Source organism: Amborella trichopoda, chromosome 9 (genome assembly GCF_054954075.1).
Source record: "Amborella trichopoda isolate Santa Cruz 75 chromosome 9, AtrichopodaSantaCruz75HAP2 v2.0, whole genome shotgun sequence".
Taxonomy (NCBI): domain Eukaryota; kingdom Viridiplantae; phylum Streptophyta; class Magnoliopsida; order Amborellales; family Amborellaceae; genus Amborella; species Amborella trichopoda.
The window spans coordinates 6,363,305-6,383,238 of record NC_142344.1 but is presented as its reverse complement, the minus strand read 5'-3'; the positions used below and the strand labels follow the sequence as shown (position 1 = coordinate 6,383,238).

The following is a 19,934-nucleotide window of genomic DNA, read 5'->3' as shown; positions in this document are numbered from 1 at the left end:
GTGCTACTTGGACATTGTGCTACAGTCAGTACCCTAAAAGCTGAACCAAGAACCCAAACTTGATGCGGGTTTTGAATCTTGACATTATGATGTGGCATAATTTCAAGGTCACTCAGCTTTCTTCAATCTATCTTTATACTCATGGATTTCAATCCACTAAACCCAAGATCTTACCACTGTACAAACTAGCCATTGCTTCAAACTCATTAAAAAATGAAAGTAGTTCTTTAATGGAAAGAGTTTTCACTTTTTTCGTTTGAGGGAATGTAATTATGTACACGAGCTATCAACTGTGACACCAACAACAAATTTTTCTTCATTCCTGGTACATGGTACATGGCGCACGGCACATGTCCTGTAACTGGGCCTCTCCAGTACTGAATCAAGCCATACATACAGCCTTGCCTACACGGGTAATTGACAACCTTGCATTATTAGCTGTAACAATAACTTTGCTTCTTTTGTAGTTGGCCCAGTTGAGGAACTTAAGCTCTCTCTCCTATCATAGTTAGAGCACATTGAGTCAATGATCCAGCCGCAACTGTAATCGATGACTTCAGAGCTAGAAATGTGTTTTTCCAATTGCTATGCTTCTTCATAGGCTGATTCTGAACTTATAAGTCAAGTCTATTATGCTATTGCAAAGGACGCCTAAGCATCCCATTTTTCTTCGATCTTGCCTTGATGACTTGTCGTCATCATATTTCCTTCAGCGAATCTCTTTTTCTTTGACTATCAATCACGAGCAATGTGGCCTTTTTTAACAATTGTAATGCTCGACATCTCGTTGAGGTTTCCTTGGTCACCGATCTGTGTCGGTATTGCCTTGTCTAGCTCCGTCTTGTTGGAAGCCCTCTTTCCTTCGGCTGGTCTTTGTGATCGCTCATGCCTTCTTTCATGCGAAGAGTGCCCCCTACTCAAACTTTACAGATACTACAACCATTTGTCTAGCCAACGCCTCCTGGTTCGCCAATAGACTTTTTAATTATAGAAGATCCTGGTTCGCCAATAGACTTTTTAATTATAGAAGAAACAGTTGTGTGTGTCTTCCTCTTATGGCCATCATGAATTTAAAATTTAGTAATTCAAAATTTTTGACATCACATATCCTTACAAATGCAATCAAATATATTAACAATGGTTTACTTGAAAATTTTGAGTAGGGTATTTTTGTAATTTTAATTTATATTTAAAATCCAATCATCATTTTAAAAGTTAAAAGAATTTTTTTTTAATTTGAAATTGAGTTTGGGGGATTTTAGTAAGACCAAAATACTCTTTTAAAGGTACATGAATTATTTATGGTAAAAAATCACTTTTGATCATGTAAGGGTATTTTATGGTAAAAAAATATGGAGTACTAAATTCTAAGTTCACCATTAGTGTGGTGTGTGTAGAATGGAGGCTGTCAACCTACGAGCTGATTAGTACAGTGTCAGTTAATGGCCCAGATTGAATTTAGGCCAATGAGACAGTTACGATTTTATTTCATATTTGAATTTTCCTTTTTTTTTTGTACAAATCTAAATCACTTGAAAATTTAAGCGTACATTATACTCATCAAGGTGCATCTAATAAAAATATTAAAAAAATAATTTGTAAAATATAAATTGATCAAAATACCTTTGAAATGTTTTGAGGGTATTTTAATCGGTTTATATTTTTTGAATTCTTTTTTTTATATTTTTATTAGATTATACTATTTTTTAAGAATAGACGTTTAAAATTTCAAGTGATTTGGATTTGCATAAAAAAAAAATTCAAATACGAAATGAGGTCGTGATCATTAGATTAGGTCTAGATTTAATCTGCGTCGTTGGTTGACACTGTAGCTATCAGCCCATGGGCTGACATGATCTTTTCCTATATATATATATATATATATATATATATATATATATATATATATAACGTTTACTATCATCACCATTCAAATTTCATCGTACAGTTACAGTTGTTCGGTAGTGTTTCATTTTTCATTGTTTTTTTACAAATCCAAATTATTTGAAATTTGAAGCGTGTGTACATCTTAATGATGGGCATCTAATAAAAATATGAAAAAAATAATTCGTAAAATATAAATTGACTAAAATACCCTAATTTATGGCGATATTTTGGTCAATTTATATTTTATGAATTATTATTTTTTGATATTTTTATTAGGTTCATTTTACTAAGATGTACACGCGTTTCAAATTTCAGATCATTCCGATTAGTAAAACAAAAAAGAAAAATGAAACACTATCGAACAACTGTGACCGTGCGATGAAGTTTTGATGATAATGAGGGTAGGCAAAATCATTGTTCATTTTTCGCTTATAGGCATTTTGTAGTATCTTCATATATATATATATATATATATATATATATATATATATATATATATATATATATATATATATATATATATATATATATATATATATATATATATATATATGCTACAGTGTCAACCAATAGCCTAGATTCAATCTGAGTTGGTCTGACGGTTACAATCTCATGTTGTATTTGAATTTTCATTTGTTTTCTACAAATCTAAATCATCTAGTCGTACTTAATAAAAATATAAAAACAATAATTCGTAAAATATAAATTGACCAAAATACTTCCGAAATATTTTAGGGGTATTTTGGTCAATTTATATTTAACAAATTATTTTCTTTATATTTTTATTAGATTCTTCTATTTTTTAATAATAGAAGTTTCAAATTTCAAGTGATTTAGATTTATAGAAAAAAAATAAAAATTTAAATACGAAATGAGGTCATGATTGTCAGATCGGCCCAGATTCAATCTGGGCTATTGGTTGCTATCAGTTTGTGGGCTATCATGATCTTTATATATATATATATATATATATATATGGAAGATATTACAAAACTCCTACGTGTGAAAATGAACAATATTTTTGCCCATAAGTTCGGTGCCATCTAATTTTTTCAGACCGCATGGATTAAAGACCGTCACAGATATAGCATGCCCGTGATGAAATTTTTTTGATATAGCGTGCCCGTGACAAGATTTTTTTCATGCAAAATTGACACAAAAAATATACGGGACCTGCCACAGCTACCATAAATCCGTGGTGGTTTTTAGGCAAAACCGTCACGGACATAGCATGTCTGTGACGTGGGGGAAACACGGGAGCGATTCGCCTATAGACGTTTTTAAGACTTTTCCACATGGGTTATGTTAGGGTGCTCACATTATAAAATATTTTATAATTATACTCAATAAATTTTAGACACTTATATATTATTATTTTATACATTAAGCCTTTTTTAATAATGATATTTTTGGCTATTAAAAAGAATGTGAGATTATATATATATATATATATATATATATATATATATATATATATATATATATATATATATATATATATATATATATATATATATATATATATATACGAGATGTGATCTGATCTCGTCCGCAACACCTAATACACATCGATGTGACTTAAACAAAGATGTACCATTTGCTGTCAGCAACACTTGGCGTTCCACACGGGACATGGATCTGGTCACTTCCAAGTTCCAACGAAACATAAGTTGCTCTCCGCATTGAGATTTAATCTATTTTTTTTATCTAGGCGACTGTATGTGCTTGTTTTCTACTGATTTGATGTTTTCTTTCCTGTTGTGCATGACCTGGCCTAAGACTGCATTCTGCCTAAGAATGACAACAAACAATGTCAAAACTTTAGAAAATTATAGAGACCCCCACGATCAATTTTTTTAGATATCTTACCATCTGTGTCCCATTTTAAACTCGAATACTATTTTTTTTTTATTGAGTTCTTTAATAAAAAAAAATTACTAATATTGAGACTAAAATGCCATTACCCTCTCTACCTTCCCTCTCTCTCTCTCCCGATCTCTACACAATTGAAAATTAGCTTTTTTTCTCTCTTTACTCATTATACCTCTTTTCTTCTCTCTACACACCCTCTCTCTCTCCTCTCGCGCTCTCTTTCTCTATCTCTACTCGTCCTCTCTTTCCCTTTAATCGATCAGCCATTGGAGCCTCAATTTAATTCCCGGACTCTTGGTTTCCCTATGCCCTCTCCACAATACGCCCACTAAAATATTCTCTCTCTTCATGTTGAGAGGACCTAAATTGTAGGTTTGTAAGCAAATAATCAAGATCTTCATTTAAAGTTGCTTTTTTTGGCATTGATTTTGCGAACGACCTTTTTGTGTAGACTTTGGTTTTTAATGGGTTTAGAGAGGTTTCTTCCCTATTTCATTTCATGGGTTTTTTATCGCCATTGATCACCAAGCTAAAATCTGTAAAATAGCGGAGTGCCTAACTGGTTTTGATCATGGGTTTTTATTTTTAGATTGGGTTTTCTAAGTGTTGTTTCCTTCCCCCGGTTTCTATGTTAATTTGCGTTGAGCTCTACTGAAGTTGCGGGTTGCTTTCTGGCTAGAGAGAGAAAGTTAGAGAGGGTAGGTAAAATTGTTGGATGCTTTCTGGTTAGAGAGAAAAGGCAGGTAGAGGGAGAGAACATATAGAGAGAGAAGGAGAGAGACGTGTAGAGATCAGGAGAAAGAGAGAGGGTAGAAGCATTTTAGTTTTAATATTGTTGACATTTTTACTAGGAGGTGAATACAAAAAAAAAAAAAGTGTTGAGATCTTGAGGGTGATACGAAAACATATCGAGACTAAAAAGTGTATAAAGTGGGTTTTAGAGGTATCTATAATTTTCCCTTAAAACTTTCTAGCCCTTTCTCGTGTTTAATCATTTGTGGACCTAAAAGCTTCATTTGTCAGCCTAAAAACCAGAACTTTGAAACTGATAGTAAGCAAAAACAATGTTTGTGCTCTCAGTGAAGCATACCATACTACAGTGGCACATCTTATATAGTTGTGCCATTGTTCCAACTTCCAAATTTGGCTTGAATTGCAAGCTCTTTAATATTGCCCTTCATTGTTCCTTCTCGGTCTGTCATGTGCTGATTTTCCACACTGATGCAGGTCACATTTAAGATATTTTAATCGTTCCCAAAATCACCCGAATCCGACATCGATGTCTGTGGGTTACCAAATTTTCGGAGTCAGTTAAGGGATCACCCCTTTGTATATTTACTTGCTCTTAGAGCACCGTACCGAAAATGTGCAGGGTTGCTATAAGGGTTTATGTAGTCAGACTCTCACTGGTGTACAGTAGATCCCAAAGCCTGCCATTGAAACTAAAAGACACAGGTGAAACTTCTTAAGCCTTTTTGTGTGGTGTGGCTGTGATGCTTCTTCATTACACGAAAACCATGTCATCTAAATCCGATTAATAATCAAGGGCATCGTCCGAGCCTAACCCAATTGCATCACCTCTTGCTCCACATCTGTAACGTACATTTCTGATGCCCCTTGGACAATGAAGTCCATTCTAGCCAGGTTTCTCAAGTCCACATAAAAAGGCACCCTAGCTGGCATATTATGAAGTCTATGATTGTCGACCTTGCACTGCAATATCCTAAATGAGCATATGTGTCGGGTGAGAGTGGCCATTAAAAGAGTTATTAGCGTTTGTAATGAAATATTTGATATAGTGAAATATAAATTCAGTAGGAGTATGGTCCCTCGTGGATCATATTAAATAAATAACATTTGCTTATACCGAATTGTACCTGACGGGACCAATTAGTTGGAAAAAACTTATGTTACCTTGGCATGCAAAACTATTCGATAAGGGTTCTAATAGGTCATCTCTTAATGAGGTCGGAGTATATCCGGATGAGTGAGCCAAAAGACTGTGTAACCCTTGTATGTGATGGTGGCCTCTAAAGACGGAGGCCAAAGCTTCATCTATGTACCATCACAAGACGTACATAATGATAGCCATTTCGAGAAAGTGAACTACCTTTTAGAGTGAAACTTATACATGTGTGAGATATATCACTATGCACCGATGAGCTGTAGTTGCATTAGGTCTAGGTGACATTGGCATATCTCTAAAGGAGAACCTGAAATCTACAAACTGGGATTACGACCCCGTGGGTCATAAACTAGACTTTGGTGACCCACTAATGAGCCCCTGTAAGGAATATGGGTCATGAAAAATACTGGGTCGGTTGATAAAGCAAATGTGGGCTGTAGTCTAAGGTTGAAGGTGGAGTGCCCCAAAATATTTATTTCTAAACCATATGGATCTTTATATCATCTAATTAATTTAATTGTGTTTATTTTATGATGATATGATTTTAAAAGGGTGCGGATTCTATAAGGTTGCAACTATAATCAATCCAATTAAGGTGCACCTCCAAATTTTATCATGACGTGTAATTTGGTGTAACAAATTCTTAGGATTATCTGAAAATCTATTTTTATATCTAATTACAAAATTTTAAACTTCAAAAATGGTTAAAATCGAGTAGATCTAAAAATATATGAAAATCTCGAAAATTGACGGTCTAGATATGTGTTGCAAGATGCACTATTTGTGGGACTCAAAATCTTTTTGTTTTTCATATTCATACATCTCGATGTCAAGATGATCAATTAGAGGGTTTTTCGACATTAAAACAACATTTTTCAATGGATTTTTGAGGTGCATCTGTAATTCTACATTTTATGGTTGCAACCTAATATAAACTTTTTCGTTTTAGAATTATTATTTGAACTTTTCTAGATCTCTGGATATTTTATTTATAAAATTTGGATTTATAAAAAATAGAGATATTGATTTTTTTAATGTTTTAAATATTCAACTTAATTCTAAAATATTTTTATTAATTTTTTTAAATATTTAAAAATAGCGTTGGAGCCCATTATGCACATGGGTCTATCATGGCTTAAATTGGTGGGGGCCAACAAAGCCTCCACATGGGTTGCACGCCCCAATTTAGGGGTTTTCTATTCCCATGGGTGGCACACCTCACTTTTAGGGGGTTTTCCTAGTTTAGGGTTAAGTTGATAAGAGGCCAAGTTATTATGAGATTTGGATATATGTTTTATATTGAAAAAGATTTGAATGAATCTTTTATAAAACTTGATAAGGGTTATGCATATTTTGGATAAAGCACTATGATTAATATTATCTTATTTAATATATATTTTGGATAAAGGACAATAGTATGATTAATGTTATCTTATTTAGAATAATCGTCAAAAGAAAAGGGGATACGGGTTTTAGCACCTATAGCATGTTGATGTTGATGACCCATTTATGAAATGAAGGAATCAACTCTCTCACTCCACAATGCACCCATGGTTAACGGTTCATATTCAATCTACTAGAAGAGGCAAGCCATGGAAATTCTAAAGAAACCCTTATCCTAGTTTTTGGACTATAAAAAGAGGACTTCTTACCTACAATTTAAGACATCAATTTCTCTCTTCTATCTAAATATTTCTAAATATTTCTCTCTCTTTGATAGCAATAGGTGACACGTCCTAACCCTAGAAGTTTTTTTCTCTCTCTAGATCATACAAAGGGACAAGCCCCACCTTTTGGACTATGTCTGTCTCTATGTTGACCTAAGGGGCACGACCCCCTCATCTTGCTTTGATGAACCTAAGGGTTGGGTACTAGCAAGTGCATGCTATCTTGCCTAAACTAGGTTTTATCGGTTTGCTTGAACTAGGTTTTATGGGTTTGTACCTAAGTTTGAATTTTGTGATCCAGAGGATTTCCTGATTCAATTAGAGGTTTGCCTTAAAACTTGCTTTCCCTTTGCGATTAAGTTGCTCGTTGATCCTGCGTCATCGGATGGTGGTGACTCGGTGTGGGGTGTAATAAGTCCAGGATAATCGACGGTATTCTTCTGTTCAATTCTTGCCTTTTCAATTATTGTCTTTAGATTCCCAAGCATGAGAAGTATTGATTAGTTTCTTTGTTTAAAGAAAATTAGTTTAATGGTATCAAGGTTTTAAGATATTGGATTTGTTGGTTTTACTTTTATTTTCTCTTATAAGAATTTTTGGAAAAAGACAGCTTGTAAGTGATATTTTTCGAAAGAAAAATGGATGAAAAGAATATATATATATATACCCCAAGATCACATGGGTCCTTCTTTCAGTATGATGTTCCAGAAATTTTGGGTCACAAGCATCAGTCTTGCTGCCGTGGCCAAACTAAAGTCGACATATAGGTCGTCGAGGATGTGCAACAGTCTAATCTAAGCCAGGTACATTTTAATGCTTTGGCGATTCTCGAGGAGATAAATAAAAAGTTGTCAACCAAGATTAGAATATCTAGAATAGAATGGCGGTCCAAGATTTATATAGCTGACCCTAATTAATTAAAAAAAAACTATGAAGAGATAAGTCAAGCTTCTCGCCATCATAAGGTGGGTCAACCTACCACCCCCTTGATAATACTTAATGTCAAAGGCAAATCAAGCACCATCCATCCGCCTGCAAGTGTCAATCTGGTGGTCAAGGCCATCCTCCGGCAAATAAAGGGGACGCAAACGCTTCTTTCACAACCTAGGTTCCCGGGTTTGGTTGGGGAATCCCTAGTGGGTTGCGGGCCCTCGCGGCAAAAAGGTAGTTCACAAGCCAACCCAACTTAACGAACTCCCTTATGCTGGTTCCATAGTCCGAACTTATGTGTCCCAAGAGCAACCGACCCGAGTTTATCCTCAAACCCAGCAACCTGTTGTTGCTAGTATCGCCTATGGCTTCTACACAACTTGGTGCGGCTCAATGGCCGGCATGGCCCTTTAGCAAGCAATGAGAAGGATGGGGATACAGAAATTTGTAAAGAAAAATTGTTCCATGAGTTTGGGGTCGCATTTCTACATTTACGTATCCAAGGTATAAAGCATTTATTTTAAAGATAAATGCAAATTGGTGGTCAATTTAAAAACAGTTGAAACTAACTGTCCAAATATTTTATTTATAAATTTTTAATTTAAATAAAAATTATTTATTTGTTCATATTCATGATGTCCATATTATATATCCTTAAAATTTGAGTCTAAAAATCCATCTAAAAAAATAAATTTTTAAGAGGTCCATTTGTAAAATGTGTAAAGAAGTGCACAAATTTATATTTTACTTATCTATTTTGTCTTATTCGGACTGTAGAAAACCTTTACCATTGGAATGGACCAATTGGTTTTAAAGTAATTCCATACCGGAAGTTCTTTTATATAAAACTATTTTTACAAAAAAAAAAAAAATCATACAAATCAAACCCGCCCTAAACACTCACCCACTGCAAGAACTATAGATTGGAGAGTGATGACTCGCACGACCACTAATCTTGCGTAGTCTGGAGTGAGAATAGGTTTTCCCATGGTCCAAGGCCGGAGATGATTGTGCATGCCTCTGGCTCAAAACAATCTAATTATACTTTACACTGATGTGCACCATAGACCACATCACTCATACTCGTACATAGTTAGCAAGTAGGGCTGACCACACAATCGAACTTAAATCAATTTTTTTAAAAAAAAGGAAATAAAATCAGTTTTTGCTCAAAAATTTGAGGTGAAAATACTATTGAAAAAAATGTTGTACGTAAAAATATCGTGAATATATCAAATTAGGTTAAAAAATTGGATACATTAAAATTTTTCATTTTTTTTTTTTAAAAAAAATAAGGCCAAAGGCATCAAGAAATAATGCATCCATAATTATTTTTACCAAACTAACATAATTAAATAAAAAAAAAAAGTTTATATAAGGTTGCAACCTTAAAATGTAGAATTAAAGATGTCCATTAAAAATCTATAAAACAGATTGTTTTAATGTTGAGAAACCCTTTAACTGATCACGACACCGAGATGTATGAATACAAAAAAAAAAAACAAAAAAACTTTGAGTCCCATAAATAGTGCATCTTGCAGCACATTATCCAAACCGTCCATTTTCAAGATATTCGTATGGTTATAAATCTACTTGATTTTAACTATTTTAGAGTTTGAAATTGTATAATTAGAGATGAAAATAGATTTTAAGATAATCCTAATTATTTTTTACATCAAAATTATATGTTAGGATAAATTTTCGAGGTGCGCCTTAATTGGATTGTTTAAGAAACCACACCCGTAAGGTGACTGAATTTTGATGTCCCCTCATTGGCAAAAATTAACTTTATATTGGTTATCATGTGTTAGCAAAAATTCAAACCTAAGATTTAATCTGAAATACAAATTTGGGCCTTAGGTTATGCTAAGCACAATGTTTCATTTTCAAAGGGCAGCCAAAACAAGAGAGAGAGAAGCAAAATGCAGAAGAGCAGGAACAGGGGAACAATCAGAAGAAAATTTTCGCAAGTCCATAAGAACAACTAAGACAGAGAGAGCATGTTACACATAGAGCTCAAGACGGAAAAGCTTTCCTATGGTCAGAAACGTCATTGATCAAGCTGTGATATCTCTGGAGAAGATGAGGAAGAAGATGGTGGAGGCGAAACCTAACCGAGTTTCTGTCTTGAACTAGGTTTGGGATTCCTAATCTGGATTTTCTTTAAGCTTTTGTTCTAATTTGTGTAGGGGTTTGAGATTTTGGATAAATTGTGATAATCTGGATGTTCGTTGATCACTAATCTGTGAGTTCTTTGAGCCATGGATGAGTTTTAGTATAATTTTGTCAACATTGGATGAAAATGCGGCCAAATTTGGGGATTTTGATCAAGTTTCTCTTTGGTTTTATTCTTCTTTATTATAATTTATTAGGTGAGTTTGTCATGAGATTGCCAAATTTCTCTTTCAACAGTGAAAAACCCATTGAGCATAGAGCTTATGCCATGACAGTGATTTTCATGGTATCTACTAAAATAAATCACAAGTATAATAAAATTAAATTCAGAAAATGACAAATAAATGAGAAACACAATAAAACTTAATTCAAAAAATGTGAACTTGACACAATCTAAATCAGAAACACAATAAAACTTAATTCAAAAAATGTGAACTTGACACAGTGATTTTCTACAATAGCTACTAAAATCTGCAGCCATAAGCGATGAAAAGCCCATGCCCACCTTTAAGGTAAAAAACAAAAATAAAAATGAATAAAATCCCATAGGTCTAATCTGCAACTTGGGGATAAACCCTAGCAGAGTTTTTTTTAACCCTTTTTTTTAAAAGGATCAATATAGTGCGTTTTAAACTTTTTCATGAAAAAATGGCGCGGATTTAAATGTTAAAAATGGCGATTTGCTGATTATGTACTTGTGTACTGTGTGCTTTTCAATAAAATGGTACCCTCTTTGAAGACCAGATTTTCAGCAATGGTGGTTCAATGCTACGGTTTTACAGACGCTGTAACCAAAAACAGGCGCTTGTCCATGACTTGACTGACCATTTTTACTGAGAGTGAGGCCCTTTTTCACTAATTAGTCTTCTACAGTGGCAAACCATTGTTCCTCTGCACCATAACTCCTCGCTTCTTAGAATCCCCTTATTTATCAAAACTGGCTTCATTAGCTTCTTCGTGAATTCTATTTATCCATTGCTTCTTCTTGACAAATAATCTGACTGGCTTATGGAATTTGATGATTTTGAGAAAGTGCGAATTCCTTTTCAAACAGAGTGTGAATTGCTTTGAAAAGGAGGAATCGATTGAGCTTAATTAGGGATCCTCTTTCTTATTATTGCTCTACTTTTAGTTTCAAGATAACACAAGCTTGCAAGAGATTAATAGCGGTTCTAGGAAGCTTTCTTAATGGTTTTTTTAAGTTAGGCTACTTGGGGCTGGGTATTCCATTGATAAAATGCTAGAAATTTTTCAGTTTTGGAGATGACTTGTATAAATTTTGGTGGCATCCTTTCTGGTCTGTGAGATAAAAATCTATCTATAGCTGTACCTTTAGTTTTGAAGACTTAATTTTCTGCATCAATAACCATGAAATTTCTAAGCCTTTTCTCTTCTTTTTTTTTTATAACTTACATGTGGGGATTTTTGAGTTTCGAAACAAATTGAGTGTCTTGCTTGCATTTCCTTTGTCTTGAACTAATCAAGTGGATGCCTAAGAAACTTAGCTTGAATTATTAATGGAATGTGATGTATTACCTTGAAGTTACTTTTTGATGGGAGAAGTTGATCTCAAATGGCTAATTTCTATCAATTCTCAGCATGCTTAAACTTTAACTTTATCATATTGTTAACAATTTTCGTTTAAATTTTATAAAGGATGCGTTGTTTGGAGTCTGTGAATAATTTATAAAGGACTTCCAAAGTTATTATTCTTTCTTTGTAACTATCAAATTATTTTCCTTTTGCTTCACTTTTTTGGTGAATTTTCTTTGTTTTGGTGTGTCTTCCACATTTGAATAGGAGCTCAGCTGTGGAGCAGAAGAGAAATAGGAGGATATTAATTCTGAATACGAGGTATTCAAGCACTGGCCTCTGACATTATTTATGACTCACTGTTTATGGTTAACGTAGGTAAAATTAATTGCAAGAAGCTCAGTTCATTGATTAGCCTGTGGTTGCATGTTTGATATTTTATCCTTCAGAACATGGTAGAAACTTGAGTTCATATTCATTTCCTTGTCTTGAACTCACTTTGCTGTGTAGAGGAATTTGCTTAAACTTTGTTGAAACCAAAAGATATTTTATTTGAATTTTTCATTTTCATATTATTCATCTTATAAGTTTACATGCATTTTGATCTATATAGATTCTAATATCATCTGTTTAATTGAAAATTTGTGCTTTTGATCATTTGCTGTGGTCAAAATACTTCCAGATTTCTTGAGAGAGGGATTGTTTCCGACAGATTACAATGAGCCTGTAATATTTTTACAGAAGAGAGCAATTTGCATGTAAACAAGCGGATAGGTTCTTACGAGGTGTTTGTGAGTGTGTACGCACGCATGTGTTGAGTGTGTGTTTGTGTGTGAATGTGTGTCGTGCGCATGTGTGTGTGTGTGTGTGTGTGTGTGTTTTAAAATGCGGGATACGTTCCAGATGCAGGTGCATCATCTCGATGTGGTCAATAAATATAGAAAAATTCTAAAAAATCTCAAAAATAAGTTGATGGATGGAAAAAAATATGGAGGTGGTTTATGTGATAGTAAATATTTAATTTATTCATTAACTCTAAAAGTATCAACTGTCGGAGATTCTGTACCCAGTAACCCTTGATAGATCATAGAAGATATTAGAAAGTAGCTTGAAACTTGAAACTAACTATATAGAAAACAATAGAACTTAGAAGACATCATATTCACAAACACACAAACAGTCTCTATGTGCATCATGATCACCAATATCAGACTCAGTGTCCTCCATAGGTCCTTCTGCCTTGGTCACATCCTCCTTGATGGATGGAACTTTTACTCTTTTGGGTTTTGATGTTGGACCTTTCTGCATTAGCTCCTGCGGCTAGCTCAACATCAAAAAAATTTCTACCATTTATGTTTTTGTTTTAATCAATTTGATGAAGAAAAAGCCATGAAAGTGGTTGTTTTTACTGATTTGGGGGTTTAATAACCCCCTAAACCCTTCCCCCCTTTTTGCCCCAAGGGGCACGGGGGGGGGGAGGGGGGTGGGGTGAAGGAATTGAAAGGTGGACTATATGATGGGAAACTCAATAACGATTAAAATTTTTTCATCTTTTCTTATGTATTGCCACCTGAATCACTCACAAGTGTCCAAATCATTGTTCGCAAAATATCCCGATCTAACCGTTAACTGCCTTGTTAGATCGGAACCGGCCAGTTTTGGGCGGTTAGGGTGATCATCGGTATTTTAAAACAAAAATTCAAAAAAATGTATATAAATTCTCAAAAATAAGGAATTTGATTTGTAATGCATTTTAAAATATTCTTTACATTATGGTAAAGATTAAAAATTGTTTTAGTCATTAATACTCACTTTTATATTTTTCCATCTTTTTTTAAAAAAATTTAAAAAATCCCTAGGAAAATATAAAAGGGTAAATATCTCCATATCCTCCATTTTTAAGTTTTATATCTCAATAGACCTAAGGTTTCAAAACATATCTTGGGTCATAAAAATTTTAAGTTTTATATCTTTTAACCCTTTAAGCTAACTTTATCTCGTTTAAACCTATTTTTTTGCCTCAAACAAATATAAAAAAGACATCCTTTTTAAACATCATATTTTCTCTTTTTTTACGTGATTTTCCCCTAAATTTCTCTCTACCTATTTTCCCACTCTCTTCTCTCGTATCTCTCTCTCTCCCGTTAGAGAGATAGAGGGTGAATTTTAGAGAGAGAGAAATTTGGGGAGAATATATCACGTAAAGAGACGAAGGGTTTATAATGAGCATGTCTTTTTTATGTTTGTTAGGGCTAAAAAAATAGTTAAAAGTGGGTAAAGTTAGTCAGGGGGTTAGGAGATATATTTTGAATCTTTGGGTCTATTGAGATATGAAAACAACAGATAGGGGGTACAAGGATATTTTTCCAATATAAAATGGGTTAAAATCCATTTTTTTCATTAATTTTCAACTTCCTTTGAATGTGATTTGTTTTAATCATTCTTTATAAGCTTTTCATAGTTTAGTAGATTTTTTTTATATATTTTTATTTTTTTTCAATACTTTTTTGACCGCCCGAGACTTGCTCGGTTAGAGCAGTTGAATCGGCCGGTTTACTGGTTAGGCCGGTTAAACCGCTTCCAAACCTACGTCCGGTTAACCATTCCGGTTCGATTTTGCGAACAATGGTCCAAATACAATAGATAAACCAAATAAAATACCAAAGACTTTCACTTGCTTGCCATTAAAATAAAAATTACATTCATAACATAAATTTGAAAATTACATAAAAGATGCAGTGGAATCAAGAAAGCATGAAATAGGGAAATATTGTATACCTTGCCTCTGGTTACCCCAAGGACTTTGTACACCCTATACCGAGTCTCTTCCACCAATGGCGTATGAGATCTAGCCTCAAGAATTTGTCTCAAAACTTAGTGAGCCTAGGCAAATACCAGCAGAAAACATGATATGGGATTAACTAGACCAAGGCTCAACACATGAGCATGAGGCTACTACCTATGGCCTACGCTTTGTGGCTTGGCGTGCCACTCCTTAGGGTTTCTTATCTTTTCTAAAACCGTAATCTTCGAGAGAGAGAGAGAGAGAGAGATTAGGTTATCAAATGTTTTTTAAGAATGAACCCCTATAGCTAGTTTATATAGAATAAATACTTGGGTTTCTAGGGTTAGGGGTTTTGTCATCATTATGAGTCTTAATATTGCCTTTTGATCTTGGAGACCTATGCGGTGTAGAAATCTTATCTATTCATTCTTTAGATCAACCATAAGAATGAGGTGAAATCATTATCCCTTAGTTTCCATAACTCTATTCGATGTGTCTACCCTGGAAGCTGATTGCTCCACTTTTAATTAATGAAATTGCATGCTTGATTGTTACAAAATATTTGAATTGATCTGTCAGTTATTTCTAGCTTCAAATCTTTAACGAAGCAGCTTTCGAGATGGCAAAAGTAGTGGCTATACTACAAGCAATGTATTTGGCTTCCATTGTGCACCGGACAACACATCCTTGTCTTTTACTAAACCTAGAAACAATGCTTCTTCAAAGTAGGAAAATATGTCCAGAAGGGGACTTCCTATCATCAAGATCTCCTGCAAAGTCTACATTAGAGAATCCTGGAATTTTCAGGTTATGAGCCTGATAACATAATTTATAATGATTGGTTCCTTGGATATATTTGTGTATCCTTTTAATTGCTTGTTAGGATTCATACTTAAATTACTTTGAAATCTACTGCCCAATTGCAAAACTAAGGTCAAGTATTGTACAAAGGATAGCATACATGATAAACCCAATAAAATTTGAATACACTAACATGTCTTTGAACACTTTCTACCGAAATTTGGTGGTATATGTCTGTATCATTTTGTGTTTCCCAAAGAAACTTGTGTTGCTTTTAGGCTTATCTGTGAAACTATGTCGAGCCTTGGATGCATTTGTTTTCACAAGGTCTGGTTCAATATATCCATGTCTCGAGATACTTGACTGGTTTTATTCCCCATGTCTAATATGTGCATCTAAATATCTCCTATAAAACAAGCCTTTCCTGTTTCTGTATTGAGTTATTTAAGCAGTCAGATATGCTTCCCAACATGTCAAAGTATGCACACCTCTTGTCTCCAACAAAGAGCGTCTTTCCTTTGTAGGTGTCTTACTTCATTTCGAACTAAAGTTCCAATTGTTTAATTCAATGTCATTTGGGATCTTTATCTCCCAAGGGTGAATTTTCGTTGTCCTGTATTCTAAAAGCATATAGATGTTGAGAGACTACACGAGAATTAGTGGTACAAGTCTCATTTGAAGGCATAGTGACTACATGGGCATTGGTTGTTGTTTCAATTATTTTTTGCGGAGAGTTGTTCTCTTTCCTGTTTGAAACAACTCTTTTGCATCATATGTTTCACTCTCTGTGTTACCTTCCTCATTTCTAGTGTTAACATTTTGTAATTTCATTGGAAGAAATGTATTATGGAGAATTACAAGTCAATCCTTTTCTATGTTCAATCCCTGATTTAGAAGGAACTAGTTGCAGTTTGAATGGTATCTAACTTAGAGCTTATCCCTTACAAGTCAAAACAAAGAAGCCTTTTTGATGGATCACACGTGTTCTGAGTTCTGACTTATTTTCTTTTGTCAGTCCTTCAATAGAAAGGAGCTTGTTGTAATTTGAGCCATTTCTGACCTTGCATTTTTCCACTTTCAAGTTACACAGCCTTGTTACTTACCCAAAAAAAAAGTTATACAACCTTGTCCTCCGATATTGTTTGTCATGTGGGTTTGATAAATTTTGTTTCAAGTATGGAACTCTATCCTATTTAGTTTTAAGTCCATAGAAATGGGCTTAAGCCATATGAAACCTCAACTTTTTATGGGAGTTGGTAAGAACCTTTCTTTCCAATACCTTTTCTTTGGCTTTTACCTATGGTTGTTTCACTGCTCTCCATGAACTCTCTCCAACTGCTTTCCTAAAGTGGGTTTTTATAGAGGCTTTGGGAGCTGTCACTGTTAATTTTCATTTTTCAGATGTCCTGCAAATGATAAACCTGGTGGCATAATTATTGCAGTAGTCCGTGTTTTGCTTCTGGACATATTTGATCCTCGAGACAATCATCAAAACAGTTAAATTTGATAATAGAAGATTCTTCCATTGAACTTTCAAGATGGTTGTACTTAAAGTAAGAAAAAACACACTAGCTGCCTTCTAAGGTATCACAGCAACAAATGTCTATGTATCCTAAGAGGTAAGGGGGCATCTCTACAACTTACCTGGTCTGGTTGAACATGAGAAGTACCGTATGTTAGTTTCACATGAACTGGCTAGACATGCTTTAGCTGCTAGCTTCTGGAGCCTTCAATGATCTCAGGGCTTTTATGTCATTCTATTAGAGAGGCTGAGCTTCTCCAATATTGAGATTTTATTTGGAATAGCTTTTATATTCCAATCCTTACCTTTTATGGCATTCTTTTTCCATTAGTGCTACTGTTATGGTAGCATTCGCATACCACACCAGTTGAGCTTATCTAATATGGAGGTTATGTTCAGAGCAAACATCCTAGATCTCAAGGCCTTCAATGGCAGGTGAATGATGAAACACTTCCAGGTTTAAGGACTATAGCGTCTTGTATTAATAGGAATTTCTCTGTCAAGAAGGTGAATTTGTCATCTTGATTCTAATTTTAGTGGAAAATCTCTCCTGATAGGAAAAATTGTTACCTTTTTTATGGGGTTGTGTATTGCAATAGCAAGCTATTAGCTTTTTGATCGAATCTGGCTGTGCCAGTTGTAAATTAGTTGTTCAGTAGTTGTTTCACTTTCATCTCAAATAAAATTGATCCATTGGTTGATTGGTTTTTTTGGTTGAATTCATTTAGGTCCTTTGGATGAATATAGAAATGGAGGGACAAACATGTGAAGCTGGGTTTCTACCGAAACTCAATGTTAAGGCCACGCTTTGCCTTGGTGTGGAAAAGTTCAATGTATGTGTCTCAGATGGGTTGCTTTCTGATCAACTGGCTGCCATGAAAGAAGAGTGCATGCGTATTCTCAAGGATCACATCACCAAAAACAATGCCCCCATGGATGTTCCAGATGAACCTCTTGAAGGTTCCTCTGAAGACGAGCCAGGTGATCCGCCCAAGAAGCAAACTGAAACTGGGAGATCCAAGAAGCGAAAATGATCATTTGTTTTGGTTTCAGGATCACCTTTCTACTTTATTGAACTGATTAAAAGCAGCAGAGTTGATTCGGGAATTTTACTAGTAGTCTTTTGTGGGATTTTATTGTAATTTGTTGTCTAGAAAGAGAGTATGACAAATATCACCATGTTTAAGGCAAACATAATTGGTGCCCAAAAAAATAAGAAAAATTTGAAGTGCTGTAGTTCTTCGTAAAGTCATTGGGACATGGCCGGTTTCCATGATTGAAAAACTAAAGGGCGCTGCTGATATCGTCATGGGGTATTAAATTAACAAAAAAAAAAAGGAAAAAAAAGCTGTAAATGTACTTAAACTTTGAAAATTGACTATTTGAAAAGAATTAAAAAGAAGGGCTAAACACGGTCAAAATGAAGTGTAAAATGAGGAGAGACTTAAAAAATCAGAAAAACCATTTAAGAAAAATACGAACTATAGGTAAAAAAATTTAAGAAATATGGAAATCTATAAAAAAGGGAATGGATCTCGCATTTGGTTGAAAATAAAGGATTTTTTCTTGCAAGAAAATAACGTTATGCATAATTGCATGATTGGCATCCACAATTTCTACCCTGATTATAAAACTGAAGAATGGCGCAGTCCCTTGTGGTAGTCCTATTTATTTCCTTTCTCTAAACTATGGGAATAAATATGTACATTACGTTCTCAACAATTAGAGGGTTCGTCGTCCATTTGGAATGGACATCGTTAGGGGTTGCAATGGGATGTGCCTGGCTGGCTGGGACGAGCCCTACTCCCCATAGGGCTGGCCCAGGCCCAAGCCCAGGCTCAGCATGACCAGGCCAAAAATTCCTGGCCGAGGAAAGACCCGACCCTGCCATCAGGTTGTAGTTGTTGGCTACGTGGCCTATTGCTACCTTAGATACCGTTAATGTACTTTATGCGATAGTACAGTCGAACAATTCTCATGATTCATTTTATGAGAAAGTACAGTTGAACAAATTCCCATGATTCATTTTAGAGTATAAAAAACCTAGCTAATTGCAATTTTTTCGCACCTCCATTTTATGGCTCTCTTCTCACCACAACTTTGGCAATCAAACAGGGCTTGAGACGGTAAAACATAGAACAATGATTTATGGGAACTCAAATAGGGGCTCTCTTCTCACCACAACTTTGGCAATCAAACAGGGCTTGAGACGGTAAAACGTAGAACAATGATTTATGGGAACTCAAATAGCTGAGCCCAATATCAGGTGCTTCTCTGTGCAGTGAAAGGTCGCTTGAGCTATGGCTCTCACAGGACCATACCATAGAAATTTTGATGTGTTTTTAGTTGGAGTGATTTTCCGGGACTGCACAAATTCCTTTTTCTCTTTACCTCGTCTCTCAAGAACACCAAATTCAGCTTTACCGAAGGAAAAACAACAACCTATGGATTAAATGATCCTAACCACTAAGCCGAGAGCCCAGATCGCAACAGGTTCACCTTTTAATCACTCTTTCACAAGTGGTTTTGAGGCAGCCAAAAAAAAAGGAAAAACTGAGAGATTAATTGTCTCTCAGCCGGTGGTGCGTGCAAAAGTTGAAGCATCAAACAAAGGATAATATGAGGAGGAGGGGAGCAAACTAAGTAGTGGTGATGTTAGAGAAACCAAGTGCTTGTGCTGAGGCAACCTCCTCCGTGACCAGAGCAGACAAGCAAATGGCTGAAGGGGGAAGCCGTGCCCACCATATGAGCACAACAGAGCCACTACCCCTTCTCTTAGCAACTTAGCCCAACCGTCGTTGCTTTCCTCTTCTTCTTCTTCTTCTCCGAAGTCCAACGCCTGCGCAAGTGTGAGCT

General features: G+C 34.9%; 1 long non-coding RNA gene across 1 annotated transcript; it reads left to right on the top strand.

Annotated features, from left to right (window-relative positions):
• Nucleotides 1-10,305: 10,305 nt before the first annotated feature.
• LOC18445537 (uncharacterized) lies at nucleotides 10,306-18,326 on the top strand. Its single transcript, XR_967044.3, has 3 exons — nucleotides 10,306-10,398; nucleotides 12,238-12,291; nucleotides 17,807-18,326. It is a non-coding gene; the product is annotated as an uncharacterized LOC18445537 (long non-coding RNA).
• Nucleotides 18,327-19,934: the final 1,608 nt, after the last annotated feature.